General features: G+C 37.6%; 1 long non-coding RNA gene across 1 annotated transcript in view; it reads right to left on the bottom strand.

Moving 5' to 3' along the window:
* Window positions 1-4062: 4062 nt before the first annotated feature.
* Window positions 4063-15377, bottom strand: part of LOC122679592 — a 136866-nt gene continuing 125551 nt past the window's right edge. Inside the window, exon 4 of the long non-coding RNA XR_006336445.1 lies at window positions 4063-4161. This is a non-coding gene — a long non-coding RNA (uncharacterized LOC122679592). The remainder of the gene's footprint in view (window positions 4162-15377) is intronic.

Below are 15377 nucleotides of genomic sequence, written 5' to 3'. Positions count from 1 at the left end.
CTTAAGTATCAACATCTTTGGAAACACTGATTTATCTTCTAATCTATACTGCTATCTTCTAATCTCTACTGGAATTTCTTTTGGATTTTTTGGGTCTATAAATACTTATTGATTAGTTTTTTAAAAGGAAAATACCTGAAAAGCCTATTAAAAATCCGCTGTCAGTCTCTCAATCTAGGGTCACTACTTTTGACTTAAAAACTACTGTCCAAGTAGCAAATAACCAAGCAACTTAACTAGTATCTCTTAGTTCCACTTACAAATAATTTCGATTGAATTCAAGTATCTATGTACATTCAGACTCCTACATGGTTTTCTTATTTAAACCAAGCACTTTTATAGACAATATAATTCTTCTTTATTTTCAGCAACAAATCCATTCAAAATCTGTTAGCCAGTTTTTGCAATAACAAGCAATCCCAATAGCTCTGTGGGTTATAACCAATGTGTATTGATTGCCTAAGTTCATGAGGGTGGAGGCTCTGCTGAGTTTGGTTGAGCTAAACCTTGGCTCCATGAAAAGTATCTTTTCAAAGGAGTAAGCTAGTATCTTGGACATGCTATTCTTATTTTGGAGGGAAACATGGGAACTGGGTACCAAACCATGCACAAGGTATGGCACATTTGCAAGCACATTTAAAACTTCTACTGAGGCAATTTATTTGTTAAAGAAAGTAATATCACACAGGCCAAAGTCAGTGGAAAGGAAAATAGACTGTCTCACAGAGAAGCATGGCAAGGCTATGGAGGGAATAAATATTTGTGAAATAATATAACCTACCACAGCCTGCTCTCACAAACATCCACTTCCTTTTTGTAAACAAAATGTAATCACCAGATCCTAAAGATACTCCAAGGTCTGATCTAAACCTCTAGCTTGAAATTCAGGATCTTGAGTTTATATCATGCCCAAATGTAGCTCTATTGAGCCAAGTACTATGAAATAAAACACTTGTTATTTGTACCTACCTGTGATAAAATACATACCTTCACGCCCATAATAAACTAGTGTAATCACAACAAAAATTCTCATTTAGAAAGGGGAAAAAGGGGGGGAATCCAGCAATTACTGGTTCACAGAAATTCTGAAATCCCATGGAGGAATTGTTACAAGGTCTACTAATCTCTGTGTAAGGAACTTTGCTTAATCAATCTTTGGTTTTGTTTCCTAGGAGTAGCTTCACAGCCTATTGTACTTCATGACTCTTGACTTCACCTTCTGAGGAGTCCTTCCTTTTCCAATATCCTCTTAGGGAGAAATGGCCATCTTTGGCTGCCAAACAGCTTCTTCATCCTGTCAAAAAGGTTGAGAGCTCAAGGATAGTTTTATTGCTCAACCAACCACAAACTCTTTTAATTCAGGCTGGTAGTAGCAATTTTGGCACACTACAATTTTTAAAAAAACATTAGTTTTTTTTAATATCTTTGTTTCCTTTTAGTGCTTCCTGTCAACAGCCAGATTCATAATTAAAAGACATTCTTTTAGGCTTAATTACAGATAATTTGTATTTTTTAGGCTTCCATTAAGCCAATCTATGGTTTCTTTACCAGGAGCCATTCGGTACAAGTGAAATTACTTACTGGGGATTACTTTAAAGGAATCAGAGGTCTTAACAAATGGTGTGGTGACAACAGTCTTGATTTGGTCTTTGCTCCCCAGACTGAATCACCATGATGATCGTCATATTATTATCATTAACTGGGCTTACTTTTACTTAATAGGATGAAAATATTAACTTTTCATATTCATGAAGGATGACAAAAACTCTTTATAGGCATTTTATCATCCTGCTTTTTGAAGACTGTTTCTTGTCTTCTGATCTTTATAATGGGCTTCTCCAAGATAATAGATAATATAAGTTGCTCCTTCTCCTATTTATCCACTTAAATTAAATTTCTTTGACGGTATACTGAGAATCACCTACTATCTTGAAAATACATGTTACTATATGAAAATACGGTAATTTCATATTCAGCATTTGCTCAACTTGCTAAATTGCTGATGTGCTTTAATTCACCAAAAATAATTAAAATTATTCCATGTAATAGAATGTACACAGAATTAGAAAATGACCATCCATGCCCTTGACTTGGTCTTTGCATTGAGTCTGTCTTACTCTGCAAATGATTTTCTGGCTGGAGATGAGAAATAGTAATATCTTTCAACTCTGTCTCTGGATTTCTGCATCCTTCTTTTCTCTTCCATTCTCATTTGAAAAGATTCCAATTATTTTCTGAGTTTACCTAACAAAGCCTAATAAGCAATTCTGGCAACCAACATTCTGTCTTGAATTTATTTGAAAGTTTAAAGGTATATTTTCTGACTTTCAAGTTATCTCAGGTAGCAGTATTACCAAAACTTTCATTGTTGCATAGAATAGGTCATTTTTCCAGCCTCCTTTAATATCAGGGGCTCCCATAACAGGCACAGTACAAATAACCTCATATTTGAGTTTATTCAGTTCAGTTCAGTTCAGTTGCTCAGTTGTGTCTGACTCTTTACGACCCATGAATCACAGCACACCAGGCCTCCCTGTCTATCACCAACTCCTGGAGTCCACCCAAACACATCTCCATTGAGTCGGTGATGCCATCCAACCATCTCATCCTCTGTTGTCCCCTTCTGCTCCTGCCCTCAATCTTTCCCAGCATCAGGGTCTTTTCCAATGAGTCAACTCTTCACATGAGGTGGCCAAAGTATTGGAGTTTCAGCTTCAGCATCAGTCCTACCAATGAACACCCAGAACTGATCTCCTTTAGGGTGGACTGGTTGGATCTCCTTGCAGTCCAAGGGATTCTCAAGAGTCTTCACCAACACCACAGTTCAAAAGCATCAATTCTTCGGTGCTCAGCTTTCTTTATAGTCCAACTCTCACATCCACACATGACCACTGGAAAAACCATGGCCTTGACTAGATGGATCTTTGTTGGCAAATTAATGTCTCTGCTTTTTAATATGCTGTCTAGGTTGGTCATAACTTTCCTTCCAAGGAGTAAGTGTCTTTTAATTTCATGGCTGCAGTCACCATCTGCAGTGATTTTGGAGCCCAGAAAAATAAAGTCAGCCACTGTTTCCACTGTTTTCCCATCTATTTGCAATGAAGTGATGGGACCAGATGCCATGATCTTAGTTTTCTGAATGTTGAGCTTTAAACCAACTTTTTCACTCTCATCTTTTGCTTTCATCAAGAGGCTCTTTAGTTCTTCTTCCCTTTCTGCCATAGGGTGGTGTCATCTGCATATCTGAGGTTATTGATATTTCTCCTGGCAATCTTGATTCCAGCTTGTGCTTCATCCAGCCCAGCATTTCTCATGATGTACTCTGCATATAAGTCAAATAAGGTGACAATATACAGCCTTGATGTACTCCTTTTCCTATTTGGAGCCAGTCTGTTGTTCCATGTCCAGTTCTAACTGTTGCTTCCTGACCTGCATACAGATTTCTCAAGAGGCAGGTCAGGTGGTCTGGTTATCCCATCTCTTTCAGAATTCTCCACAGTTTATTGTGATCCACACAGTCAAAGGCTTTGGCATAGTCAATGAAGCAGAAATAGATGGCTTTTTTTGGAACTCTCTTGCTTTTTCGATGATCCAGTGGATGTTGGCATTTTGATCTTTTGTTCCTCTGCCTTTTCTAAAACCAGCTTGAACATCTGGAGGTTTCACGGTTCATGTATTGTTGAAGCTTGGCTTGGAGAATTTTAAGCATTACTTTATTAGTGTGTGAGATGAGTGCAATTGTCCAGTAGTTTGAGCATTCTTTGGCATTGCCTTTCTTTGGGATTGGAATGAAAACTGACCTTTTCCAGTCCTGTGGCCACTGCTGAGTTTTCCAAATTTGCTGACATACTGAGTGCAGCACTTTCACAGCATCATCTTTCAGGATTTGAAATAGCTCAACTGGAATTCCATCACCTCCACTAGCTTTGAGTTTATTGTTCTTGTTATAGTAGTGTTACGTCTCTAGGTATAAATTTATTAATCAATTTTTGTTGATTATTTGTGGTGACAAATAACCCCAATTCTGGCAACTTGCAACAACAGTCACTTATCATTCATATTACTGGGTTCTGCTGGGCTCTTTTGGGTTCAGCTTGCATCGCTGTGTCTTCTCTCTTTGAATCAAGTCTGAGGAGGAGCCACTGTCTGAATGATGCCTTCCTGACAATCAAAGGGAGGAATAAGAGGAGTGTCAACCACGGAAGTGCATTTATAGTGTCTGTCCAGATGTGTTATATCTGCTCACATCCCATTGGTTAAAGCAAACCACACAGCCCAAAGTTAACAAAGGTTAATGGGTGAGGGGAGCAAATGCTGACCATAGGACAGGAAGGAAAAGAATGAAGAAAAAATAAAATCTACTTCAGGAAATATTTACTAAACAAGAAACTGTGTTCCTTGCAAGTGCTAAAGATATTCTGTAAACAAAGTAGTGTCTCTGATCTCAGATAACTCAGTCTAGTGGAGAATTCTGCAAGTAAAGAGGCAATCAAAATATAATGTGAGAAGTGTATAGGGACTCATGTCATTTAACCTAGAATTAAGACATTAGGGAAGGCTTCCTGGAAGAAATGGTAACTAAATCAAAACCTGGATGGGGAACAGGAGTTAGATGGTGAAAGGAGTTGAGGAGCAGTGGACAGGGAGAGAATTCTTGGCAGCTTAGGATAAGCAAAGCCTGAGGCCATGAGAAAACATAGAGAACCAAAAATATGTGAGTATGGTTTGAGGACAGAGATTAGTCCTCTCAAATACACAGAACAATGGCTGAATACTTCATATTAAAAACATAAATGCTGGCTTTAAAACTGTGGAGTCACAAGTCCCATAAACAATTTCACATTAGTATACTGTTATTCACTGAAAACTGGAAAAAGAAATTTCCTGTGCCTTTCAGAGGTGGAACAACCCAGAGAGCATGGGCATTTATACTTAAACCAAGCCAGGGTGAAATGCAGAAATAATAGGACTAAACTGTTTTGTGGCCTGGCACTTTTCTCCAGCGTGCTTTGTGGGAGAAATCCTCAGTGCTGAAATAGAGTGAATGCTGTTAATGTGGTAATTATTTTATTATCAAGGGCAACTACTGGCAAGAAAAGAATTGCCTTGAGGTTTATAGTTTATGCCACTGATCAGAAAATACAGTTGCTTCTGTCAATTAACTACTTTAACCAGGTTTTAGAAAAACATAAATGAAAATGCAGTTTTAATCGATCACATTTCAAGGGCGTGGCTTTGAGTTTGGTGTAAGCAGTGTGAAGGAATCTGAAGAGGATCCCTTCATAGCAACTGCTCTGAGGAAGAGTCCAGCAAGCTCACAACATGGAGAGGCTCCCCTGTCCTTTTAAAATGCGCAGCTGGAGAACGTTAACATGCTGATGACAAGCATATAAAAATATAACACTTCTGGCTCAGTTTGTACTCATTGTGCATGTATTTTAAAAGGAGGAATCTTGTAAATGTCAGCCATAAACTGCTTTCAAAACAAGTTCTGGTAAGGGATGCCTTTGCAAAGCAGTCCAGGAAATGGACACTTTAAATATTCACCTTTAAGACACTCTTTGCACTTCCCTTAAGCACCTGTGTAGTTCTGCTGCCCTAAATCTGTAAGGACCAGTCATAAGAAGAAAAGTCAGAGTGAAAACAAAATTCCAGAATCATCAAATTTGAGATCAAATGATGATACAGTATGAATGAACTACCCACGATCTTTTTATCACCAAAATCCTGAACACATGACAATGTATTTGTATCAACTCCAACCTTTGGTTGTCATGTTGTTGAGTTTACACCTGTGATCTTGTCACAGGCAAAAGTACTGAGAAGGCAAAGTATGCCTATGTTGTCTTCCATTCCCCCAGGATCTCACTTTTGCTACAGAATGACCTCCTTTTCTCCATTCTAGTGTCTGTAACTGCCCCTACTGGCTGCTTAACCAAGCTCTGGACACTGTGCTAATCAAGTATGCATGTAATATAACAATAGTGGTAACCATGTTTCTCTCATCTTAGAGATCAGAAAACTGAGATACCCCAAACATTAAATAATTTTCTCAATCTTGTAAAGATAGTAAAATGGTAGAGGTAAGATTCAAACCAGATCTCTTTGACTATAAGCATATTCATAATTCCAACCACAACACTGCCATCTGCGTTTGGACTCGTTTCTTCCACACTGGAAGCTGTGGCTGAGGGAAGGAAGCAAACTAATCCTAACATGTGAATGACTACAGCCCATCCTCCTTACCCACACTCCCATATCATTTATCTTTTTTTCACTTTGAAAATGAACTTTATCATTCAAGTTGACTGAATCTTGAACTGGATTGATTTAATGCAAGGTAACAAAAGGAAATGAAATATTTTAGACAAACTGTGGAAGTATTTGGAAATAGGAAAGAGGAGCAGGAGCCATTCAGGTGTGATTTGAGGCATTCTGTTTAGTTGGCAGTGGAATCTCTTGGCTGATGCTTTCTTTTGAAGCAGGTCTAATATTACAGACTCATAATCAAGTCAGCTTTCCTCACCTCTTTGGAGAAAATATTTACCATAATTTAATGCTTCAACTAAAAAGAAAAGATTGAAGAGAATCAGTGAGGTCTATTGATGGTAGACACCTGAATGCAGATTTTTATTTCCCTGTTTGAGCACTCAGGTACTGGCAATTGAGGCCAGTAGACTGATCCAGTTTACAAGAATTTTAAATCTCTGGTACAAATGCAAGTTTTCAATTTGTCCTCATTTACAATTTATTTATTTACCAGGCAACTTCTATTTCTCCTTTGGCTTTTCACTACTTTCCGCGTGGCACTCGTGGTAAAGAACTTGCCTGATAATGCAGGAGACATAAGAGACATGGGTTCGATCCCTAGGTTGGGAAGATGCCTTGGAGTAGGAAATGCCAATCCACTCCAGTATTCTTACCTGGAAAATCCCATTTTCCAAGTCATGGAGTCTGGCGGGCTACAGTCCATGGGCTCACAAAGAGTTGGACGCGACTGAGCATCTGAGCCCACACACACATCTGTGAACTCTTTTTCCGTATCTTTCCCATCTTCATTTACTTACAGGTTTAATCTCCCCTTCTTTTGTGTTCCCTAAGCACTTATTATCTTTCTCTATGTGACAGCTCCTACACAACACATTGTAACTTTTTTTACATGTTAAGATTTTTTTCGCTTTAAGAATTTCTGAGGGGCTTCCCTGATGGCCCAGACAGTAAAGCACCTGCCTGTACTGAGGGAGACCCAAGTTTGATACCTGGGGTTGGAAAGATCCTCTGGAGAATAGAATGGCAACCCACTCCAGTATTCTTTCCCAGAGAACCCCAGGCACCGAGGTTATAGTCCATGGCATTGCAAAGAGTTGGACACAACTGAGTGACTAACACACACACACACACACACACACACACACTGATTTAGTTTGTTTTTTTCTGGAAGCACTGAGCAGCATGTAGGATCTTAGTTCCCAAATCTGGGATCCATCCCTTGCCTCCTGCAGTGGAAGCACAAAGTTTTAACCACTGTACAGTCAGAGAAGCCCCTAGATTTTTAGGGAGACCATCCAACAGTATATGGCACTGATTAGTTACTGAATAAATAAACACATATTTTCTGTATCTGTATTTCATATTTGAAAAATGCCAGTCACAGGATAAATGTAACCTAAAGAGTGTTTCTGCAAAAGTTTAAGCTTTATCTATATGGAACTGGTTCTTCTAATTTATTCCTCTTCCTCTTTTTATTTGCTTGCTAACTCTTGCTTTCTCTTGCACTCACAATCTCTTTAGCCTTCTCCTTTTTGCCTTTTTTTGTTCTCTTTATTTCTCTAACTCTCTATCACTATTTATCTCTGATTAGCTTCATTCCACAACAGACCCCTCATTGTATCAGGGAAGATGGGCCACTGGTGCCAGGTTCAAAATTTCCAAGCTTAGCAACCTTACCAGAAAGTGAACATGTTTCTTCTGGTGTTTAAAATATTATCATCCTGCTTTGGTTTATTTTATCTTATTTTTTGATGGTAATATTCTTATATGAGGGTAAGTCAGAAGGATAGACCTCAGATATCTAGAACTTGACCTACTACCTTCTTTGGTGTATAGCTAGGTTTTTACTGTGCTAATGCTGTGTAACAAATAAATCCCCAAATCTTAGCTTCAGTCTCAGGAAGATTCTCCTCGGTTGTTCCAAAATTTTCTTCAGCATTTCTTAGGCTGTATGGTTCTTCATTAACATACTGCATTTGTCATATTCCCTCAATCTTTGATTTAAAGTCTTAGGCTTCATTCTAGTTGCACTAAATTATTAATTAGATCATGTAACTACTCTGAACCCACCATAGACCCAGATAGTGCTAATTAGTTTAAGCCAGAGCTATTCATGAAGATACTTCTCTGAAGCATATGACCTGCTTAGAGGTGATGGTGGTTATTTAAAATACAGTCAGGGTGCTAGAACCAAAATAAAGTGATAAAAATCTGCCACAATCAGCAATTGTTCAATACAGAATGTCTGCTTATATTTTAGATTTCTTATTTAAGTTCAAGTTTGTGGTTTAGTCTACTTTGATCTTATAAAGAAGGATTAAGCAGCAGCCATAATCTGAACTATTAGCAGATACCACCTTAAAGACTAAACTGAGAAAATTCCCAGAATAAAGAAGGAAAGATAAAGAAGAGAGACTTAGTAAAAGGTGACAGTTTTCTTCCACTACTTGATCTGCTGACAAACATCAGCTACTTAAGTTTAAACTTTTTGCTCCCTTGTAAAGAATATAAGTCCACCCTAAAGGAGATCAGTACTGGGTGTTCATTGGAAGTACTGATGCTGAAGCTGAAACTCCAATACTTTGGCCACCTCATGCTAAGAGTTGATTCATTGGAAAAGAGCCGGATGCTGGGAGGGACTGGGGGCAGGAGGAGAAGGGGACGACAGAGGATGAGATGGCTGGATGGCATCACTGACTCGATGAACATGAGTTTGAGTAAACTCTAGGAGTTTGTGATGGACAGGGAGGCCTGGCATGCTGCGATTCATGGGGTCGCAAAGAGTCGGACACAACTGAGCGACTGAACTGATCTGAACTGAACTGAAAGAATATGAGACATTTTTAATTGAAAACATCTGCTGGTATATCAGTCATTGTTCTAGTTCTAGGGTAGAAAAATAGTAAAATGTTAGTCATGATAGCAGAGGAAGAGCTACCCAGAAAATATTTTCTTGATTAAAAATATTTTAAAATATACATAAGAACTGAAGAAGGACAAATGTTAAATAATATATGAATTCTGAAAAAAATTCCTTACATCTGAAATTTCTGATGCATGATACTTTAGGATGATTAAAAAACAATTTAGTGATGCTGAGGACAAGATTATTGCTACTTCTGGGTCATACCTGTAGACTGTCTTTGACTTAATATTTATTCAAAGGACTGCTATGGTATATCAATGAAGGATTTCCCATATAGAATTCACTGTACTTATAAATGTTCTACCATAACCTTGTAAAATAATTGTCTGTAAGATGGCTTTGAACTGCTCTGAAGATTTAGAGGGTTCTTCATAACTCCACATGAAGCCATTCCCCTGGGCATGACCCACAATTGTAGGCTTATTTATGTTCTCGAGATGAAGTAATGTATGAGATGTGATTGAAATAGTCCTGGATACATGAAAAGTGCTTAATAAACTGCACAACAAATTACTTTTCTTATTACTGTTGTTATTATTTGAATTATTATTGCTTATATTATTTGAATCATTTTTCTGTAAGAGCACATTCTATGTGCAAGTTACTGCTCTAAGGATTTGATGATAGGAAAGACTACTCCTACTCGTGCTGATCTCAAAGCATGAATGGAGGCTGCAGCTGGTTTCTAACATCTCTGCTTTGACAGCTCTCAGAGCCACCAGAGCCTCACATGCAATTGGGCCTATTGGTAGCTGCTGGAGTAAGAGTGCTTGAACATCTTCCGAATGCCAATATTTTTTCAGGGAATAGTAACCATGTGTCTCAAAGTGAAAATTAAATCCAAACTTCCTTCATCATCAAACACTTGCTATTCCTCTTTGAAAGCTTGGTGAATCTGGTGTTCATGAAAACATGGGTGAGTGAAGAGCAGTGTGAAAGGCCAAGTAACACGTCTTCTTCCTTGTCTTTGGCGCTTCATTTTCATGGCCCTAATAATTTCTCAACAGAAGAAAAGCAAGCATGAAGCAAACAAGATCATAGAAATGACACTAAGTAATGAGTCATCCCATAGTTAACAACTGAAAAAAAGCTAGTTTGATGCAATAAAGCTTGTACTGACAATTAAATACTGGTCATTAAAAGGTAATTTAGAGGTTTGCAATTACTACCTTTTTACACCTCAACTTATTTGAAGAAAAGTTTTATGATATGTTTTAACTGCATTATTTATAAAGAGCAAAGGCTATGCCACAAAATAATTAGTATTTGTGAATTGTTTGAGGTTTTTATTTTAAAATATGGGTAGATAATTGTTTGAAGATTATTTTCAAAATATAAAATGGAAAAAGTAGAAACAAATATTTTAATACTTACGTATATTTAGTAGTAGTAGTGAAAATTGCTCAGTTGTGTCTGACTCTGTGATTCCATGGACTGTAGCCCACCAGGCTTCTTGGTCCATGGGATTCTCTAGGCAAGAATACTGGAGTGGATAGCAATTGCCTTCTCCAGGGAATCTTCCAGACCTAGGGATCAAATCTGGGTCTCCTGCACTGCAGGCAGATTCTTCACTATCTGAGCCACCAGGGAAGACCTTATGTATATTTACAGAAATACAAATCAAGATAGGATTTAATTTTTTTATACTTCAGATTAGATCAGGGTTGAATAGCAGAATATGTGGAGATAAGTAGTCAAGTATTTTGAAGGGAATACCATCAGGATTTGCAGATAGATTGGATGTGGCAAGAAAAGGAAAAAGAGAAGTCAAGGATAACTCTTGATGTTTTTAGTTTAAGCATCTAGAATGATGAATTTACCATGGACTCAAGTGGGAAAAACCATGGAAGGAACAGATATGGTGTAGAAGAAGAGGTGTTTGCTTGGGTATATGAGACGTTTGAAGTTTGATTCTACTATCTTAAGCAGTTTGATTATTTTCTCACAAACTTATTTTGATTAAGTCTCTCAGTTTCTAGGTTATAATATTCCTCAACTCAAACACAAGGAAGAGATTTTGCTCTTAAATAATAATTTGGCTTTTATAAGTTCCAGTTGGCTTCCCATGTGGCTCAGTGGTAAAGAATCCACAGGCCAATGCAGGAGATGTGAGTTTGATCCCTGGGTCAGGAAGATCCCCTGGAGAAGGAAATGGCAATCCACTCCAGTATTCTTGCCTTGGAAATCCCATGGACAGAGGAGCCTGGTGGGATGGTCCATGGGGGTCACAAAAGAATCAGACACAATTTAGCGATTAAGCAATAACTTCCAATAGTACACGAAATACTTTGAGATTATCTACTATTTTGAAAAATAAAATGTTAAGTATCAACATACTGTTTAGAAGTTACTTATTATTGTTATCATTATGTGTTGAACACTGTGCTAACTGCTTTACAGATGTTACCTAGTCCCCACAAACACTATTATTTCCTCCTATTTTCCAGATAAGAAAAATTGAGAATTTAAAAGGGGCTGGGGACACACAGTCTGTACTCATAACAGTTAGTGGGACTGTGTGTGTGTGCTCAGTTACTTCAATCACGTCCAAATCTTTGCAACCCAATGGTGTCCATGGGATCCTCCAGGGAAGAATTCTGGAGTGGTTTGCCTCCCCTCCTCCAGGGGATCTTCTGGACTCTGGGACAGAACCCATGTCTCTGATGTCTCTTGCATTGGTAGGCAGGTTCTTTACCACTAGTGCCACCTGGGAAGCCTGGTAGCTAGTGAGACTATTCCCGCTAGTAAGATGCTATGCTTAAAGGCATTCTATTTTATGTTTGTTTCTTTTTGAAAAATGGTAATGTTGATTTTTATGCATATATTCATAAAAATTTCTAGTTTTTCTTTATATTTTACCTTTTATTAGCATATTTTAATTCAGGTTCATATTAAATAGAAGTAAATATTTAATTATTATTTAAATATTTAATTTAATATTTAATATTAATTAATTTAATATTGATGGCTGGATGGCATCACCGACTCGATGGACATGAGTTTGAGTAGACTCCAGGAGTTTGTGATGGACAGGGAGACCTGGCATGCTGCGATTCATGGGGTCGCAAAGAGTCAGACACAACTGAGCGACTGAACTGAACTGAACTGACTGAATATTTAATAAGATTTATTATGACTTGTTCCAATTTAGGAATTCATATAGTATCAGGGCAACCATACTGAGTCATTATCAGATGAATAATCATTAAAATAACTGCTTAAAATATTAGGTAAGCTGGACTACCCTGGTGGTCCAGTGATTAAGAATCTGCCTGCCAGTGCGGGGGACGTGGGTTCAATCCCTGGTCCAAGAAGATTCCAAATGCAGTGGGGCAACTAAGTGCACTGAAATTACTGAAGCCCATGAGCCCTAGAGCAAGCTTGTGCTCTATGACAAGAGAAGCTATCACAACTAGAGAAAGCCCCCATGCAGAAGCAAAGATCCAGTGAAGTCAAAAATAAATAAATCTAAAATGGTCTCTCCCTATCTTGCCCCAACTTTTAAAAAAATATTAAGTTGAAAAAAATGTCAATCATATTATCCCAGTTAACGCCATTTTTGAAAATCAGATATTAGATCAGTAACATCTTTTAAAAAGTTAGAAGTGTGGGTCACTCAGTCACTCCACAAGATGGGTTTAATCAATCACAGACTTGTCAGTTTTGTTTAGGATTCATAAATGATAATTTACTGTGTTAAGATTATAAAATATAATTTTCAAGATGGTAAACCTAGTGAACAGGTACTGATTCTAAATATTAAAATATAAAAGTAGGCACATCAATTTAGCAGGAAACTTCTTAGTGATGAAGAACAAATGCCTGAATGAAGAAAAGGAAATTAATCAATTACCAATTAGTCTTGAGGAAAATGTGATCGCTAGATTTTCCACAGAAAATATCAGGCTTCTCTGGGTTGTGCTACATACAAAACAAGACCAAAGAGGAATCTTGTGGTGCCAAGAGCAAATCTGGATTAATCATTAGTGGCTAGTCCCTTGACAAGTGTGGCTTCCTGCCTGGGATGTCGTACCCCTGTGTTGAGTTCTGACTACTGCCAGTAGGGCAGAGATCATCATTGCCACATCCTCAGGTCCTATGGAAGATCCCATGATGCCTCACTTTCTTCTTAATTTTTTTGGCCATGCCACACAGCTTATGGGATCTTAGTTTCACAACCAGGGACTGAACCTGAGCCCTGGCATTGAAAGTGCAGAGTCCTAACTACTGGACCTCCAAGGAATTCCTGACTATTTCCTTAATGATGAATTTAGTTCAGAAACTTAGAATATATTGAGATTCTGGCAATAGAAGACTTTTAAAAAAATGATGGGGCTTATTTAAAACCAGGCTTAAGGTGAAACAGTGAGAAAAATGAAGATGAGATCATCTCCTTTTGAAATTCTTGATAACTTTAGTAAGTTAATAAGGTCCCTTTTGTAAATTAACATTCTTTACTGTTGGTGTCTCATTGAATGCTAATGTGATATATCTTCACTTTATTCATAAAAAAAAAACCCTGCTAATTTAATGCACAGAATGATGATTTCCCTTTGGATGTCTTAGACTCTGGTTTATTTCCTTGTTTCCAGTCTTTATAATTTTCTACATAGATGAATGACTATATTTTTCTATTCTCCATTTAAAAATAGGTCATGAGAGAAAAGTTATGCCAATGCAACTAATCTTCAGCTAGCTAGTGCCAGGAAAGCAACATTCATAATATTGTCCTCATTGCCTTTCCTTTTGGAATTGTGGTGCCAGGTGAAATGATTTACTGCCAGCCTGGACTGAGACTTGAGCTTTGTAGAAAAGATTTATTGGCATCAACTTTGCATACAGCCATAATCATCCCTGAAAAGACATTTGTCACTATAAACCCTTATTTTCAGGTGCCTGACACTTTCCATAAAAAGCTTTTCAAGTGGAAAAGTCATTTGAGTTTTCAGGTCCTTTATTCCAGTATTTCTTAATCATTTAAAAGTCTCTCATTACTTGAGTTTTCTGGACACATTAGGACAGTGTTTCTGAGATCTATCTCTAGGTTTCCATGAGGCAGGGTGGAGTGGGAACCATAAATGTCCATATAAACAAGTGCCTGAGTAGATTCTGCTGCAAACAGACTTTGAGAAACACTCTTCAGAAAAGCGTAGAATCCTGTGTATAAATTCTGGCTCCACACTTTTTATTTGTGTAACTTTAACATATGTCTCATTTGTTTCCTTATGTATATTTCTTAAGTACACTTCAATTGGGTGAGTATACTTTCTGTTCATACATTGTGAAGTTTAAAGAAAATAAAGTAAGGAAGCACCTTATAGGAAGTACACATAGGAAGCAGATAATGCATTTTATTCTTTTCTCTACCATTGTGACAACAAACACACAAACAAAATTATATATGTATACATACACATTTGACAGTAAGTCTAAGGTGGAACAGCTCTAGGGTAAGCAAACTGATCTCTTGACCACAATGGGAAACAACGTTCACTTATAGGTAGCAGCAATTAAGACAAGGCCACAGCCTTGCAAACAGTCAAGGTTAGGGGACATAAAAAAGAGGCAAAGATATCAAGATTGACAATCAAAGAGGCCCTGACTAGGGACACCAGTTCAAGGAAGATGAAGAAGCTGAAAACATTCCTCGAGTACCAGTGACAGGCCTTCAAATCCATTTACGGTAGCCTGAATTGTCAGCTATTTACTTTACCATATTCATTAACTTGCCAAGAATCTGCACAAATTAATCAGTCCATCATTTACTTTTATCTGTGTCACAAATCAGAGGAGTTCAAAAGTCAGCCTAAAAGCACTTGTGCATTTCAATTGATTCCAAATGTAGGGTCATTATAGTATTTGCCTTCTTATAAAATAATTTATAGTGTGCATCCTTTATAAGTGGGTCTGTGAACTCTGAGGTCAATTATTCAAAATGTTTAAGTTCTGAATTTTCTGATCTTTGCATTATACTTCTCTTTTATTAATTATCTGTGTTGATATACCAAGATCATTTGTGTTCTTTTTTTAATACATATATTATTTATTTAATTTTATTTGGTTATTGTTTTGGTCGCACCTCATAGCATGCAGGATCTTTGTTTCCTGACCAGGAATTGAACCTGTGCCCCCTGCAGTGGAAAGGCAGAGTCTTAACCACTGGACCATCAGGGAAGTCACT

The sequence above is a fragment of the Cervus elaphus genome, chromosome 21, assembly GCF_910594005.1.
Source record: "Cervus elaphus chromosome 21, mCerEla1.1, whole genome shotgun sequence".
Classification (NCBI taxonomy): Eukaryota; Metazoa; Chordata; class Mammalia; order Artiodactyla; family Cervidae; genus Cervus; species Cervus elaphus.
The sequence above is the reverse complement of the archived record's forward strand: the minus strand, read 5'-3'. Positions and strand labels throughout refer to the sequence as shown.